Consider the following 18,549-nt stretch of genomic DNA (forward strand, 5'->3'; position numbering starts at 1 on the left):
ACAAGACTGTAATCATAGCAGCATGCTTCCCTAGTGCCAGTCCCTTTCTGCTCATGAGCTGTGACTCCAGTGTACACAGGCTCTACTTTGCTTGGATAAGAAATAAGAAAATCCCCTACTATTATGTGATATATGTGAATTGTATGTATTTCCACAGTGCACAGTTGCCAATTCATTCATTCCTTCACTTTCAGTGTCCAAAGAGATTTTTGAAGTGGAACCTAAATAAGAATTGCTTCCAGTCTGATTCATGTTGTTGGTAGAATTTGTTTCCTTTAATAGACTTACGTTTGAATTCTCTCCATCTACCATGCCTGCATTGGCAAGTTGAGCCCCCCTCCTGTTTTCAGTCTCTTATCTTTCAGTTATCTCTATTTGACTTCTAAAGTTCAGGTGAGTATAATCAACCCACCTTCCTTAACCAGAAAAATCTGTTTTAGTCAGCTGGGGGCTGCTATACCAAGCATACCCCAGGCGACTGCTCCAAAATGGTGGAGCAAGAAAACTGTGAACTCTTCACTTCTCATGGACACACCAAAGTTACAACTGTATACAGAGCAAATATTGAGAGGGGAAAACTGGAAGCTACCAGAAAAGGTCTGCTACAACTCAAGAAATGTAGAAGGATCCACAACAAGACAGGTAGGAGGGTTGGAATCTCTGTATAGTCAAGAAATGTAGCGCTGGGTGCGTGACCTACATACAGGAGAATAATACAACTACAGAGATTCTCCTCAAGGGGTGAGGGTTCTGAGCCCTACATGGAGCTCTAACACGGAGAAGATGAGCACCCAGAACACTTAGCTTTAAAATCCAGCAGGGCTTTCTTTCAGGAGAGCCAGAAGGCTGTGGGAACTAGAGCCTCCACTCTCTCTCTCTTTTTTTCAGAGGTATAGTTGATTTACAATAGTGTATTAGCCTCAGTGTACAGCAAAGTGACTTGGGTTTTTTCTTCAGATTATATGCCACTTTAGGTTATTACAAGATACTGAATATATTTCCCTGTACTATAAAGTAACTCTTTAAAAATAAAGAATATCAAAAACAGCAAGAGAAAAGGAACAAGTTACCTACAAGGAACACCTGTAAGGCTATCAACTGACTTTTCAGCAGAAACTCTGCAGGTCAATGGGTGTGGAACAGTATTACTCAAAAGATGAAAGGAAAATAGTGGATTGGCCAAGAAGTTCATTTGAGTTTTTCTGTAAGATCTTATGGAAAAACCCAAATGAACTTTTTGACCCAACCAATATCTGTAACCAAGAGTACTCAGCAAGGCTTTTGTTTAGATTTGATGGAGAGGTTAAAAGTTTTATAGACAAGCAAAAGTTAAGAATTCAGCACTATGAAACCAGCTGTAAAAGAAATGTTAGAGGGACTTCTCTAAGCAGAAAAAAAGGCCACACTAGAAGCATGAACATTACAAAAGGAAAAATCTCATTGGTAAAGGTGGTAAATCAACTATGTTCAAAGCTAGTAAAATGCTTTAAAAATACAGTAAAAGCATCCATTTCCTCAGAAAGTAAGAAAGGAAGTAAAAGACATGTACTTGGAAACCTGTAAGACACTGAGGAAAGAAATTACAACACAAACAGGTGGAAAGATATACCAGATTCATGGTTTGGGGGATTAGAATTGTAAAAATGAACACACCACCCAATATAAGCTACGTCTTCAGTGGAATCTCTTTTATGTTCCCATCACTCCTGTAACCTTTATTCCCCACAGTGCAAATATGTGATGTGCCCTTAACGTTTTAGCTTAACGTTTTTGCATAACCTCTGAGTTCCCTTAAATCACGCAGTGGACTTGAAACCTACTGCAGCCTTCAAATCCATGTGCTGTTTACTCCTGCACCCCCCTTCCTCCTGTACTCTGCACCCCAGAATCTCTTTCCCTCACCTTACCCTCTCACCTGCCCGTCATGTCCTCTTGCTTATCTCTCTCCATTACACCCACTCCCAGTCATACCCACAGGCATTCCAGAGTTTATACCATACTCCCCACCTCAAGAGGCAAAGCTCTCAGAAAATTTTAAAAGATGCATGTCTAATATATTATCCTTGAGTCCTTTGACAGGATGGACAGAGGGTAAAATGCATATGTTTCTGCCCTTTTTCTGGCCTTCACTCCCCAGAAAAGATGCAGCCTTACCTTATACAAACACATGGTGGACATAATAACCCTCTTGATGACTGAATAAATGATTCTGTGAAAGTGAGTGGGATTGTGTCTTTTATGTTGCTGTGTGAGTGAAGAGTGTGCAATAATGTGAGTGTGGCTCCACGTGTCATGAGCTTTTGTGAGTGTGGGATGAGTGTGGAGTATGGGGTGGTTAAGTATATATTTGAGTGCAAACACGTGCGTGTCAGACTATGTATGTGTATGTTTGTGTTTGGAGCATGTGTGGCCAGATATGATTGCATTCACTGACTTGGAAGCAGAGGGTCATGTGGTGAAGAATGAGCAAGGGGGAAAGAAAACTTGAATTAGTAGAAATCTGTGAAAATGTATGTAATAGCTTTGTAGGATGGAGTCACTGTCTCCTTAAAATCTCATTAAATCTCTATTTACCTCATACTGGCTCTTCAAATGTTAGCACATTCAGAGATACTATTGCCATCTGTCTTGTGAAGCTTATAGTAAATGTACTAAATACAGATGCTCAGACAAAGATGTGCATTTTGCTGAGAGCTGTGGCCAGAGACCAGGAGATGACGTCTGCACAGAACAATGAGCGGTCTGGCCTTGTCCTGGGCTGCTGTACCCCTTGCATCTCTTCCTTGTCTGGTGCTAATCTATATCCTTCCATATAATAAACCATAACTGTGAGGAGAAGAGCGCCAGTTAGTTCTGAGTCCTTCAAGAGTATTACCGAAATGGGCATGGGTTTGGGAAAGCCCACACTTGCAGTTGGAGTCAGAAGTGGATGTGCTTTTGTGTGAACTGTGTTTCCTTTAACTTCCCAGCGGGACCAAAAACACACTTGGGAACTATTGAGTAGACCTTGTTCAGACTGTGGGTGTGTCTGTTGGAAAATCCGAAGCAGTGATGGAGGTTCTTATTTTAAGTGTCTTCATCAATCTCGTAACCAATGAGTTCTCCTTAATGAAATTTCAGCACAAGTGTAAAGACCTCTGGTAACAATCCAATGCTGTTGAGTTGAGAAAGCAGCACTGGCTTGTCTGAGTTTAAAAGAATCGTAAAAACAATCTGTTATACCACCTGATCCTTGTGCTTTTGTTTATAAAGGATGCTTTTCAAAATGCTTTGTTTTCTGTGGTATATCCCTATTTGCACTTAATGTCATTGTTAACATCAATCAGTCAGCTCTGTCACTCAGTCATGTCTAACTCTTTGCGACCCCACAGACTGAAGCAGGCCAGGCTTCCCTGTCTATCACCAACTCCCGAAGCTTGCTCAAACTCATATCCATCGAGTCGGAGATGCCATCCAACCATCTCATCCTCTGTTGTCCCCTTCTCTTCCTGCCTTCAATCTTTCCCAGCATGAGGGTCTTTTCAAATGAGTCAGTTCTTTACAACAGGTGGCCAAAGTATTTGAGTTTCAGCTTCAGCATCAGTCCTTCCAATGAATATTATGACTGATTTCCTTTAGGATGGACTGGTTGGATCTCCTTGCAGTCCAAGGGACTCTCAAGAGTCTTCTCCATCACCACAGTTCAAAAGCATCAATTCTTCCATGCTCAGCTCTCTTTATAGTCCAACTCTCACATCTATACATGACTGCTGGAAAACCATAGCTTTGATTAGATTGACCTTTGTCAGCAAAGTAATGTCTCTGCTTTTTAATATGCTGCCTAAGTTGGTCATAGCTTTTCTTCCAAGGAGCAAGAATCTTCTAATTTCATGGCTGCAGTCACCATCTGCAGTGATTTTGAAGCCCAAGGATATAGTCTGTCACTGTTTCCACTGTTTCCCCATCTATTTGCCATGAAGTGATGGGACCGGATGCCATGATCTTCATTTTTTGAACATTGAGTGTTAAGCCAACTTTTTCACTCTCCTCTTTCACTTTCACCAAGAGGCTCTGTAGTTCTTCTTCACTTTCTGCCTTAAAGGTGGTGTCATTGGCATATCTGAGGTTATTGATATTTCTCCCAGAGATCTTGATTCCAGCTTGTGCTTCATCCAGCCTGGCATGTCACATGATATATTCTGCATATAAGTTAAATAAGCAGGGTGACAATACACAGCCTTGAAGTATTCCTTTCCTGATTTGGAACCAGTCTGTTGTTCCATGTCCAGTTCTAACTATTGCCTCTTAACCTGCATTCAGATTTTGCAGGAGGCAGGTCAGGAGGTCTGCTACTGCCATCTCTTCAAGGATTTTCAACAGTTTGTTGTGATTCCCACAGTGGAAGGCTTTGGTGTAGTCAATAAAACAGAAGTAGATGTTTTTCTGGAACTCTGTTGCTTTTTCGATGATCCAATTGATGTTGACAATTTGATCTCTGGTTCCTTTGCCTTTTCTAAATGCAGCTTGAAGATCTGGAAATTCACAGTTCACATCATGTTGAAGCCTGGTTTGAAAAGTTTTGAACATTACTCTGCTAGCATGTGAGATGAGTGCAATTGTGCAGTACTTTGAGCATTCTTTAGCATTGCCTTTCTTTGGGATTGGAATTAAAACTGATCTTTTCCAGTTCTGTGCCCACTGCTGAGTCTTCCAAATTTGCTGGCATATTGACTGTGGCACTTTCACAGCATTATCTTTTAGGATTTGAAACAGCTCAACTGGAATTCCGTCACTTCCACTAGCTTTGTTTGTAGTCATGGTTCCTAATTCCCACTTGACTTCACATTCCAGAATGTCTGGCTCTGAGTGAGTGATCACACCGTTGTGGTTATCTGGGTCATGAAGATCTTTTTTGTATAGTTCTTCTGTGTATTCTTGCCACCTCTTCTTAATATCTCTTGCTTCTGTTAGATCCATACCATTTCTGTCCTTTATTGTGCCCATCTTTGCATAAGATGTTCCCTTCAGTTGTTCAATTGTGTCCAAATATTCCCTTGGTATCTCTAATTTTCTTGAAAAGATCTCTAGTCTTTCCAATTCTACTGTTTTCCTCAATTCTACTGTTTTGCTCTATTTCTTTGCACTGATCACTGAGGAAACTTTCTTATTGCTCCTTGCTATTCTTTGGAACTCTGCATTCAAATGGGTATATCTTTTCTTTTTTCTTTGCTGTTCACTTCTCTTCTTTTCTCAGCTATTTGTAAGGCTTCCTCAGACAACCATTTTGTCTTTTTCCATTTCTTTTTCTTGGGGATGGTCTTGAACATTGGCTCCTGTACAATGCCACGAACCTCTGTCCATAGTTCTTCAGGCACTCTATCTATCAGATCTAATCCCTTGATTCTATTTGTCACTTCTACTGTATAATCATTTGGGATTTCACTTAGGTCATACCTGAATGGTCTAGTGGTTTTCCCTACTTTATTCAACTTAAGTCCAGTTTGGCAATAAGGAGTTCATTTTCTGAGCCACAGTCAGCTCCCGGTCTTGTTTTGTGCTTGAGGGCATTATAATAAAACATCTTTAAATTAACGTTCACATCTTCAGACCCAGTACCAGTAAGGAAAATGCCTTACTGGCATTTCCCTTTGAACTGCTGATTTTTAAGAAGTGGTTTTAAAACAAAATCATGAAAAGTAGATTATATGGGTTGCATATGACCAACTTCAACAGAAAAGTACCATATCTGTAAAGTACCATCTCTTAGAAACTTTTCTGTATTTCCATTTCCAAACTAAATTATTTAATTTGGTTGTTGTGCTGGGTCTTCGTTGCACTTCATGGCCTTCTTATCGTGGTGGCTTCTCTGGTTGCAGCTCCCAGGCTCCAGAGCACAGGCTCATAGTTGTGGCGCCCCAGCTTAGTTGCCCTACACCAAGTAGGATCTTCCCGGACTAGGACTTGAACCTATATCCCCCTGCATTGGCAGGCAGATCCTTATTCACAGTACCACTGGGGAGGTCTCAAATTAACCTGCTTTTAATTATACAAATGAAAAAGTAACATCATGCATGTTCTTCCTTTTATTCCTATCCCAGATATTCTTCTTATGCTACATCTGAATCCAAGTCTAATAGTAGTGCAGCTTAGAAGTCCAAAGATGAAGGATGAACTAGATTTTTAGTGGAAGAGCTTCTCAGGGAATCAGGGAATCCTGAGACACACATAACTCACTACTAATCACTCAGACATCAGCATGACTCCTCCTCCCACAGGTGACCTTCTGTGCCATCAGGGATCATGAAAAATTACAAGCCTCTTCCCAAACACATCAATGGTCCCTTTGGAGATACTCACCGGAAAGTCATAATTGGTTTTGGTAATTAGCAACTCAAAAAAAGTTTTTCAGAAAGATCATTAGCGCCTCAAGCATGTCCTGTTATTACGACTTCAAATGAAATGATAACTGCATTCTGAGGGAAGATGAGGTCACAGAACATAAACCTATATCTCAGGGTCTGACCGCCTCTCTCCCACTCACATCCTGGCTGTCATGACCTTCACCCCGAGCCCACCATCCTGGCAGTGGAAAGGAGTCAGGCGAGTATTTTCTATTTCAGCCCAAGAGACAGAGTTTATGGAAAGAAGTCTGTAAGTGTTCATGTCTGGAAAAGGGATTTAGGGTGTAAGAACAGATTCAGTGGCAAAGCTAGACAGGGAAGCAGAATAAGACTGTAGGTATGAGCTGAGCTTGTAAAGAGATATGAGGATTCTAAACCCTGCCTCATGCCTCCTGGTGTCGTTGAATGAAATCTTCACTGTGGGTGATCAATTGAATCATCACAGTGAGGATGAAGAATCATTTTTTTTAAGGTCTTAAGGCTTTTTGTTTTGAAATCATTTTGATGTTACCTTGCATGCATGCTTGCAGGCTCAGTTGTGTCCAACTCTTGGTGGCCCCATGGACTATAGCCCACCAGATTCCTCTGTCCATGGAATTTTCCAGGCAAGAATATTGGAGTGGGCTGCCATTTCCTTCTCCAGAGAAGTTTCCTAACCCAGGGATCGAACCTGCATCTCCTGCATTAGAGGTGGATTCTTTACCACTGAGCCACCTTTACATTACTTTACAGGGTTTAAAGATTAATTTTTCATTATAATCAGAGGTAGGTTTATAACGCCTTTTTGCCTATAATACAGAGTAGGATAGCACTGTGCATGCATGCTCAGTCACTTCAGTCATCTCTTTAAGACTCTATGGACCATAGTCTATCAGCCGCCTCTGTCCATGGAATTTTCCAGGCAAGAATACTGGAGTGAGTTGCCATTTCCTCCTCCAGGGGATCTTCCCAACCCAGGCATTGAACCCACGTCTCTCTCATTGCAGGTGGATTCTTTACTGCTGAGCCACCAGGGAAGCCAGGATAGTACAGTAACAATTTTCTAATCCTCTGCATACATTGAGAATATGAGTTTGTTTCTGGATAAAAATGTTTTTTTAAATCAAGCTCTAGGAATATGATACATTTACTAGATACAGTGATTATCTCCATTGAAAACATTCGAGGTCTAACAACTGTGGAGAGATGCTTTCCCTACTCAAGTTAGAGAAGTAACAGTTAAGGAAAAGATTACTTTTTAATTATGAATGTTCAGATACAGTTAATGGTTAATGCTGAAAATAATGCCCTCAGGAAAATAATGTACCTCTGGCAGGTACAAAAATCAAAGAAAACACTTCATGTGATGTAGTATGATAGTGATGCATCCATCGTAAGCGCTATTTAAAGGTTACATATTCAACTCTGTGAAGCCTCTTAATATTTACTTGAGACCATGAACCTCTCAAGTAAATATTTGTCAAGGCAAATATGGGATTTCCATTGATCTGAAGACTGTAGCCCATAGCACATGTTCCAAAACAGGATCCTCTCATTCTGAAGACAAAAAAAACATCAGTCACCAACAACTGGCAGAATGGCCTCAGGGGATTTGTAAAGAAGGATCTGCTCTTTTCAGACTACAGGAGGAATCCTAGCATTTTCTTCCTTTACCATTCTCTCTTCCTAAAGGTTGAGATCCACACATTTGATCCTCAAGCACGCATATACAGTCGCTTCTTGGCCATTCTCTTTAAAGCATCCCCATGACACTGGCAGCTGTTAGTTAAAGCATGTCTTCAGTGACATATCCAATTTTCTATCCTCACAGACCTGGCAGGGTATGTCCATGGGCACCTCCCGCCTCTTATGTGTCTCCAGCCATCACGATCCTCCCCAGGAACTAGAGTTGGGTAGAACGGAAAAGCTCCAAAGGAGTTGAGGTTTCTTATTCCTCTGCTGGACCTTGTATAAGCTGCTGCTGCTGCTGCTGAGTCGCTTCAGTCATGTCCGACTCTGTGCAACCCCATAGACGGCAGCCCACCAGGCTCCCCCATGCCTGGGATTCTCCAGGCAAGAACACTGGAGTGGGTTGCCACTTCCTTCTCCAATGCATGAAAGTGAAAAGTGAAAGCGAAGTTGCTCAGTCATCTCCAACTCTTAGCGACACTATGGACTGTAGCCTACCAGGTATAAGCTGGTGTATATCAATTCCCAGTGCATAGACTTGCTGAATGAAGTAATAGATGAACACAAAGAGCAAAGATCTGGGATACCACTCTTCTGAATTATAAAATCAGTGACTCATTATATGCAGCCATGTTGTTATTATCTGATGTTCGTTGTTGGGCTCATGATCAGGACCTGTGGCTCTCTCAGGCTTATCCTCTACAGACACAATCAGAAGATCCAACATTCAAAGAAATAGCTTTTCCTCAGTTTCTTTAAAATCTATTTATTGTAATAGATTTTAAGTTAAAAACATATGCACAGGTTATAAGTACACAGCCTAGTGGAGTCTCGGGAATGACCACATCTCTGTAGGCAATGAGTGGATTAAAAAAAAAAAAAAAAACAGACTGTTGAGCTTCCCTGGTGGCTCAGTGGTAAGGAGTCAGGCTGCCAATACTGAGCTCACATGCTGCAGTGAATGAAGCCTGAACACCCTAGAGCTTGAGCTCCACAACAAGAGAAGCCACTGCAATGAGAAACCTGAGCACTGCAACTAGAGAGTAGACCCTGCTCTCTGCAACTAGAGAAATGCCCATGCAACAGTGAAGACCCAACACAGCCAAAAGTCAATAAAGAAAATTATATATGTATATATATATATGTATATGAATGAAACCGAATGTTGTGGGCCACCTAGAAACCCTGTATACTCCAAGTCTCTATTCCCAAGACTATAGTTTTCTTGAATCTATTTGTAGGTCAGGATTTTTGGTAAGAGCTTTACAACTATTCTAACATTTAAGAGATTAGATCACTTTTACCTGCTTCATACTTAAATGGAATCATAGGGTCTGAAAACCTTCATATCGGCCTTTTCTCCCAGTTGCATATGATTTTGGGGAATCTATTTGTATGTTATTGTTCTAGTCATTAACTTGTGTCCGACTGTTTACAATCCCGTGAACTGTAGCACTGTAGGCTTCCCTGCACTTCCCTATCTCCTGGAGTTTGCTCAAGCTCATGTTCATTGAGTTGGTGATGCTACCTAACCATCTCATCCTGTTCCCCCTTCTCCTCCTGCCCTCAGTTTTTCCCAGCATCAGGGTCTTTTCCAATGATTCATCTCTTCACATCAGGTAGCCAAAGTATTGGAGCTTCAGCATCAGTCTTTCCAATGAATAGTCAGGGTTGATTTCCTATAGGATTGACTGATATGATCTCCTTTCATTCCAAGGGACTCTCAAGAGACTTCTCTAGCACCAAAATTTGAAAGCATCTATTCTACAGCACTCAGCTTTCTTTCTGGTCCAACTTTCATATCCACACATGACTACTCCGTATTATTGCATTTAATTATTAGTATACATTAGCATTGCTGTGTGATTATCAAAGGATTAATTCTACTGATTTATTCTACTGTTCATGGACAACTGGGTAGTTTTGACTTTAGGGCTATTATGAGTAATGTGTGGGTTTCCCAGGTGGCTCAGTGGTAAATATCTGCCAGCAATTCAGAAGAAACAGGTTTGATTCCTGCACTGGGAAGATCCCCTGGAAGAGGGCATGGCAACCCACTCCAATATTCTTGCCTGGAGAATCGCTGGTAGGCTACAGTCCATAGGGTCTCAAATAGTCAGACACAACTGAAGTGACTGAGCATGCACACACACATGAATAATGGGTAAGTGCTAGCATATAAATTCTACTAGTCTTGATGATACACATAGGAGAGGAATTGTTGAAACATAAATTACATCCAGTCTCCAAAATCTTTGTTCCGATTTTAATATCTGATTGAGATTCTTGGTCGACCCACATCTTTGCCAAAACGTTATATTTCTGTCATTTCCATTCTAGTCTTCTGGATGGTGTTTGATGTGTAGGTAGTGGTTATATTTTCCTTTTCCTGATTCCTAAGGACATTAAATATTTTTTATGTATGTATTATCCATTGAATAACTATTGAGGTTTCTGTTGAAACAGTTTGGCCATGTTGTATTCTACTATATGGTCTTTAGGAGTTCTTTGTGCTGGTGACAAATCTTGTGTGCGTGTGTGTGTGTGTGTGTGTGTGTGTGTGTTGATGTGAGCCAGTCTTAATAGAAGCTAAAGTCATTTTGCCATATGGTTTATATGTTTTGTGGTGTTTCAGATATATTTTTAATTTAAAATTTTGAAATTGTTTTTCTAAAAATTGCATAACTTTTGAAATTAGAGATGGAATCTATTCAGAATAGATTTGTCTGATGATATGGACAGTGATTGAAGTGTTACTTTTCTCCAATCTGGTTAGCAAATTTCAGCTAATTCTTAAAATGTTGTAATAACCTCTCTTTCCAATTACTCTCACTTGTCATTGCTTCCTCCAGGTTAACTCTGCTTCATCCTTAATCCTGACTTTTCCTTGAAATACACCAGCTATCTCTCCATCTCTTCCTGTCTCATGAAACCTTGGCAAATCAATAGGAGCACAAAAATAACATTACACTTGCTGTCAAAAAACATCAATGAAACATTTTACTCAGAAGAATGACTGTCACTATTTAAAGGAAAATATTCTGGGGACATCTGTGGTGTTCCAGTAGCTAAGATTCAGCGCTCCCAATGCAGGGGTCCTGGGTTCAATCCCTAATCAGGGAACTAGATTCCACATGCCACAATGAAGATCAAAGATCTGGTGCAGCCTAATAAATAAATAATAAAGACACAAACCCTTTAAAAGAAGGAGAATACTTTCATTCAAAAATATTGAATGAAAAAAATAACCCCCAGAGATTTTGCCCTAGGAATAATATTCATATCACAGATTATGATTGGAATACTGGGCAATTTCTTCCTTCTCTATCATTACCTATTTCTTTACCACACTCAATGCAGGATGAGAGCCACGGTTATGATTCTGAAATACCGGACTATAGTCAACTCCTTGATCATTCTCTCTAAAGGAGCCCCTCAGACAATTACAGCTTTGGGGTGGAAACACATTTTCAGTGATTTTGCCTGCAAACTTATTTTGTATGTTGAGAGAGTGGGCAGGAGTATGTCCATTGGCACCACCTGCCCCTTGAGTGTGTTTCAGACCATCACGATCAGCCCCATGAACTCCTGTTGGAAGAATCTTAAAGTCAAAGCCCCACAGTACATTGCCTCCCATTTCCTTCTGCTGGATCCAGTGCCTATTTGTATGTCTCATTTTTCCTCTGTATGCATTATATGTTTCTGACAAAAGGCACAGCACAAACATGAGAAATATAAGAGATTCAGGGTACTGTGTTGCCACAGATCTTGAGAAAATCTCAGGCTCAATATATGCAGCTTTGATAGTGTTCCCTGAAGTTTCACTTCTGTGCTCATCTTCTGGGCCAGTGGCTCTATGATTCTCATCCTGTACAGATACAGTCAGAGAGTCCAGTATATTCACAAGGCTAGTGTGTCTCCCAGATCCTCTGCTGAGTCCAGAGCCACCCAAAGCATCCTACTCTTGGCAAACACCTTCATGTGTTTCCACACTCTGTCCTGCATCTTTAACGTTACTCTTGCTCTTTTTAATAATCCCAGTTGGTGGTTGGTGAATACAGCCATCCTGATTTCTGTGTGTTTTCCCTTTATTGGCCCCTTTCTGCTCATGAGCTGTGACTTCGCTGTATCCAGTCTCTGCATTCATTGACGAGGAACTCAACACTATCCACTAATCTTATCAGAAAAATGTAAATTATATGTCTTTAAATATGTATTGGGGTATAGTTGATCTACAACATTGTGATAGTTTCAGGTGTAGAGCAAAGTGATTCAGTTATACATGTATTCTTTCATTTTCAGATTATTTTCCCATTAATTTATTACAGGATATTGAGTAAAATTCCCTATGCTATACAGTAGGTCCTTGTTTGTCATATATTTTATATATAGTACTGTGTATCTGTTAATCCCAAACTCCCAATTTATCTCTCCCTCCCACGTTTCCCCTTTGGTAACCATAAGTTTGTTTTCGAAATCTGAGTCTCTTCCTGTTTTCTGAATAAGTTCATTTGTATCATTCTTTAATTAGATTCCAAAAATAATAATAAATTAGATTCCACATATGAGTGATATCATATATTTGTCTTTCTCTGTCTGACTTACTTCACTTAGTATGACAATCTCTAGGTCCATGATGTTATTTTTCCACAACTGTCAGGTGTTCATTCACTCATGAGCATAAGTTCACTGGACAGTATATAAGGAAGTCACATGTCTTTCAAAGTAATGAGTGTGGGAATTTCATCGTTGGTGAATACACAACCTACATGGGCAGAGTGGAGAGGAATAAAGAGCTCTGCCTCCTTCTGATGCCTAGTAACCTGAATGTCATAGTCCTTTTTAAAAAAATTAATTCTATATTGAACTATCATCGATTAACAATGTTGTGATAGTTTTAAGGAGTTAGCAAAGGGACTCAACCATACATATAAGGGTATCCATTCTCCCTCAAACTCCCCTCCCATCCATGTTGCCACATAACATTGAGCAGAGTTCCCAGTGCTAAATAGTAGGTTCTTGTTGGTTATCCATTTTTAATATAGCAGTGTGTACATGTCCATCCCAAATTCTCTAACTATCCCTTTCCCTCAATCTTCCCCTCTACTTAGACAACCACTTTGTTATCTAAGTCTGTGAGTCTCTTTCTGTTTTGTAAATAAGTTCATTTGTACCATTCTTAAATTAGATTCTAAAAACTAATAATTCATTAGATTCCACATATGGGTGATATCATATATTTGTCTTTCTGTGTCTGACTTACTTTACTTAGTATGGAGTTTTAATGACTGACTCATTTTCCCATCCCCAACTGTCCTTGGGAGAAATATGGTAGCTTCCCAGGGGTTCTTAAAGCCATGTGGAGGGCAGAAGGGACAGCCAAGTGTCCTTGGATCCCTAGATCCCAAAGCCCAAAGCTTCGTCTCCGAAAGAAGCAATGAGCCTAGAATATTGAAATCAGGAAAAACATTAAGGAGAGAATGCAGAACTGGGATCTCCCATTCCAGTGGATAATTTTCCTGCCCAGTTTAGACAATAAAAATGTGAGCAGGATCATCCATTTCTGCCACCAAAATGGCAAGCTCCTCCAAAACGGTCAGGCATTATTTCAGTGATTTACCCCCAGTAAAGAAATGAGTAGAAATTCCTTTGCAAAAAGGTATGACACAGTCTGTCTCTGACTAATTCCAAATCCTTTAATACCAGAGCTTTCTTCATCCACAGTAGAGACACTGAAACTCAGGACTCAGGAGTATAAGCCACTGCCTTTGTGGAGCACAACAAACTGTGGGAAATTCCTCAAGAGATGGGAATACCAGAACTTACCTGCCTCTGAAGAAATCTGTATGCAGGTCAAGAAGCAACATAGAACCAGACATGAAAAAATGGACTGGTTCCAAATTGGGAAAGGAGTATGTCAAGGCTGTGTGCTGTCACCCTGTTTATTTAACTTACATGCAGAGTACATCATTGAAATGCTGGGCTGGATGAAGCACAACCTGGAATCAAGATTGCCAGGAGAAATACCTCAGATACGCAGATGACACCACCCTTCTGGCAGAAAGCAAAGAGGAACTGAAGAGCCTCTTGATGACAGTGAAATAGGAGAATGAAAGCTGGCTTAAACCCAAACATTCAAAAAACAGAAAAAACAAAGAGTGCACACGCGCGCGGCGGCTAGGCCCGGGCATTTTTGCTGTGCACCAGCTGTCCGGCCTCACAACCCCTCGCTCGCACGCACGTTCATTCTCTGTCCTCCAGCCCCTTTTGCTACACTTTCCTCTTTTCTCCTACTGGAGGAGTCGCTCTCCCCGCGCGGTGCATTCTGGGGAGCCAGGTCGAGCCCACCGCCACCGCAGTCACTTGAGGAAAGCGCAAAGAGGCCGTGACTGGGGAGAAGACGCCGGGGTCGCCACCGGAGAGGAGTCGTCTGCCCAGGAGCTGCCACCGGAGAGGCCCGCCCTCCTGTTCGCCCGTCCCCCTGCCCCGTTTCACGATGCAACCTACTACTGCAAAGTGGTACAATCCAGGGACTATGTCTTCATTGAATTTTGTGTTGAAGACAGTAAAGATGTGAATGTAAATTTTGAAAAATCAAAACTTACATTCAGTTGTCCTGAAGGAAGTGATAATTTTAAACATTTAAATGAAATTGATCTTTTTCACTGTATTGATCCAAATGATTCCAAGCATAAAAGAACGGACAGATCGATTTTATCTTGTTTATGAAAAGGAGAATCTGCCCAGTCATGGCCAAGATTAACGAAAGAAAGGGCAAAGCTTAATTGGCTTAGTGTGGACTTTAATAATTAGACTGGGAAGATGATTTCGATGAAGACATGTCTAATTTTGATCGTTTCTCTGAGATGATGAACAATATGGGTAGTGATGAGGATGTAGATTTACCAGAAGTAGATGGAGCACATGATGATTCACAAGACAGTGATGATGAAAAAATGCCAGATCTGGAGTAAGGGATATTGTTATCGCTGGATTTTGAGAAAGAAAAATAACTTCTCTGCAAGATTTCATAACTGAGAGAATTCCTAAGTTGATAGCTCTAAAGGCAGATGCTGTATTTGTCTCCTTTAACCCATTTTTATTTAACTTATATGCAGAGTACATCATGAGAAACGCTGGACTGGAAGAAACACAAGCTGGAATCAAGATTGCCGGGAGAAATATCAATAACCTCAGATATACAGATGACACCACCCTTATGGCAGAAAGTGAAGAGGAACTCAAAAGCCTCTTGATGAAAGTGAAAGAGGAGAGCGAAAAAGTTGGCTTAAAGCTCAACATTCAGAAAACGAAGATCATGGCATCGGGTCCCATCACTTCATGGGAAATAGATGGGGAAACAGTAGAAATAGTGTCAGACTTTATTTTGGGGGGCTCCAGAATCACTGCAGATAGTGACTGCAGCCATGAAATTAAAAGACACTTACTCCTTGGAAGAAAAGTTATGACCAACCTAGACAGTATATTCAAAAGCAGAAACATTACTTTGCCGACTAAGGTCCGTCTAGTCAAGGCTATGGTTTTTCCTGTGGTCATGTATGGATATGAGAGTTGGACTGTGAAGAAGGCTGAGTGCCTAAGAATTGATGCTTTTGAACAGTGGTGTTGGAGAAGGCTCTTGAGAGTCCCTTGGACTGCAAGGAGATCCAACCAGTCCATTCTGAAGGAGATCAGCCCTGGGATTTCTTAGGAAGGAATGATGCCAAAGCTGAATCTCCAGTACTTTGGCCACCTGATGTTAAGAGCTGACTCATTGGAAAAGACTCTGATGCTGGGAGGGATTGGGGGCAGGAGGAGAAGGGGACGACCGAGGATGAGATGGCTGGATGGCATCACGGACTCGATGGACGTGAGTCTGAGTGAGCTCCGGGAGATGGTGATGGACAGGGAGGGCTGGCATGCTGCGATTCATGGGGTCACAAAGAGTCGGACATGACTGAGTGACTGAACTGAACTGAACCCATTTTTCTTTTTTTTTGAAATTGTTTGTTTTAGGGTTTTTTTTTGTTTTTTTGTTTTTTTACTTTACAATACTGTATTGGTTTTGCCATACATTGACATGAATCCACCACAGGTGTACATGAGTTCCCAACCCTGAGCCCCCCTCCCACCACCCTCCGCATATCATCTCTCTGGGTCATCCCAGTGCACCAGCCCCAAGCATCCTGTATCCTGCATCGGACCTAGACTAGTGATTTGTTTCTTACATGATAGTATACATATTTCAATGCCATTCTCCCAAATCATCCCACCCTCTCCCTCTCCCGCAGAGTCCAAAGTCTGTTCTTTACATCTGTGTCTCTTTTGCTGTCTCGTATACAGGGTTATCGTTACCATTTTTCTAAATTCCATATATATGTGTTAGTATACTGTATTGGTGTTTTTCTTTCTGGCTTACTTCACTCTGTATAATCGGCTCCAGTTTCATTCACCTCTTTAGAACTGTCTCAAATGTATTCTTTTTAATGGCTGAGTAATATTCCACTGTGTATATGTACCACAGCTTTCTTATCCATTTGTCTGCTGATGGACATCTAGGCTGCTTCCATGTCCTGGCTATTATAAACAGTACTGTGATGAACATTGGGGTACATGTGTCTCTTTCAATTCTGGTTTCCTCGGTGTGTATGCCCAGCAGTGGGATTGCTGGGTCATAAGGCAGTTCTATTTGCAGTTTTTTAAGGAATCTCCACAGTGTTCTCCATAATGGATGTACTAGTTTGCATTCCCACAAACAGTGTAAGAGGGTTCCCTTTCCTCCACACCCTCTCCAGCATTTATTGCTTGTAGACTTTTGGATCGCAGCCATTCTGACTGGTGTGAAATGGTACCTCACTGTGGTCTTGATTTACATTTCTCTGATAATGAGTGATGGAGAAGGCAATGGCACCCCACTCCAGTACTCTTGCCTGGAAAATTTCATGGATGGAGGAGCCTGGTGGGCTGCAGTCCATAGAGTCGCTAAGAGTTGGACACGACTAAGCGACTTCACTTTCACTTTTCACTTTCATGCATTGGCAAAGGAAATGGCAACCCACTCCAGTATTCTTGCCTGGAGAATCCCAGGGACGGGGGAACCTGGTGGGCTGCCATTGATGGGATCGCACAGACACGACTGAAGTGACTTAGTAGCAGCAGCAGCAGATAATGAGTGATGTTGAACATCTTTTCATGTGTTTGTTAGCCATCCGTATGTCTTCTTTGGAGAAATGTCTATTTAGTTCTTTGGCCCATTTTTTGATTGGGTCATTTATTTTTCTGGAATTGAGCTGCAGTAGTTGCTTGTATATTTTTGAGATTAGTTGTTTGTCAGTTGCTTCATTTGCTATTATTTTCTCCCATTCTGAAGGCTGTCTTTTCACCTTGCTTATAGTTTCCTTTGTTGTGCAGAAGCTTTTAATTTTAATTAGATCCCATTTGTTTATTTTTGCTTTTATTTCCAGTATTCTGGGAGATGGGTCATAGAGGATCCTGCTGTTATTTATGTCAGAGAGTGTTTTGCCTATGTTCTCCTCTAAGAGTTTTATAGTTTCTGGTCTTACATTTAGCTCTTTAATCCATTTTGAGTTTATCTGTGTATATGGTGTTAGAAAGTGTTCTAGTTTCATTCTTTTACAAGTGGTTGACCAGTTTTCCCAGCACCACTTGTTAAAGAGATTGTCTTTAATCCATTGTATATTCTTGCCTCCTTTGTCAAAGATAAGGTGTCCGTAGGGGTGTGAGTTTATCTCTGGGCTTTCTGTTTTGTTCCATGGATCTATAAAAAATATGGAACACTTCACGAATTTGCGTGTCATCCTTGCGCAGGGGCCATGCTAATCTTCTCTGTATCATTCCAATTTTAGTATATGTGCTGCCAAAGCGAGCACCTTTAACCCATTTTCCAACCTGTTTGTTTTTTCTTAAGGTATCACTAAGGGTTGATATGTACCATTGTATGGGGCAGTTTTAAGTCAGCTAAGGCAATAACCTTGAGCATGAACATTTCCCAGATTTCCATAATGCTGTTGAGGCCCTAGGCAATTGACACAGCAGTTGTGATAAATAAAAATATCACCTAAGTCTCCTTTACTCATAACTTAGATACTGACATGATAGGAAACTCTCTGGCTTAGGGAAAGTAACTAAATTTTAGATTTTAGAACATGGACTCAAAAGTGGCTGAAAGAATTGGTTGATACTTTAAACTGATAACATGTTATTCCTCTGGCATATCCTTCAGGATTGTTCCACTAAAGTTTAATTTTTCAAAAAATTTACTTCACATTGTTGTATATAAGTAATCACTTGTCAGTGTTCCAGATGTATCTTAGCTAAAACTAGTGAATGCCCTAACTTAGATGGTTTTGAAGCCTGGACATTTGGTATTGTTTGACCCTTAAACTTTTACATCTCTTAGCATGGAGGACGAAGAAAGGCTGTACATTGTTGCTTGAGAGGCTGTACATTTAGGCCAAATTTGTATTTGCACTGTCAGTAT

General features: G+C 40.8%; 1 non-coding gene and 2 pseudogenes across 1 annotated transcript; 2 read left to right on the top strand and 1 right to left on the bottom strand.

The window, feature by feature from the left end:
• Positions 1–11,283: 11,283 nt before the first annotated feature.
• Positions 11,284–12,198, top strand: LOC138419608 (vomeronasal type-1 receptor 4-like; annotated as a pseudogene).
• A 2,331-nt stretch (positions 12,199–14,529) lies between these two features.
• LOC138419192 (prostaglandin E synthase 3-like) lies at positions 14,530–15,109 on the top strand (annotated as a pseudogene).
• Positions 15,110–17,831: 2,722 nt separating this feature from the next.
• Positions 17,832–17,938, bottom strand: LOC138419869 (U6 spliceosomal RNA). The gene has a single exon (XR_011249120.1). It is a non-coding gene; the product is annotated as a U6 spliceosomal RNA (small nuclear RNA).
• Between the last annotated feature and the right edge of the window lie 611 nt (positions 17,939–18,549).

The sequence above is a fragment of the Ovis canadensis genome, chromosome 14 (assembly GCF_042477335.2).
Source record: "Ovis canadensis isolate MfBH-ARS-UI-01 breed Bighorn chromosome 14, ARS-UI_OviCan_v2, whole genome shotgun sequence".
Taxonomy (NCBI): domain Eukaryota; kingdom Metazoa; phylum Chordata; class Mammalia; order Artiodactyla; family Bovidae; genus Ovis; species Ovis canadensis.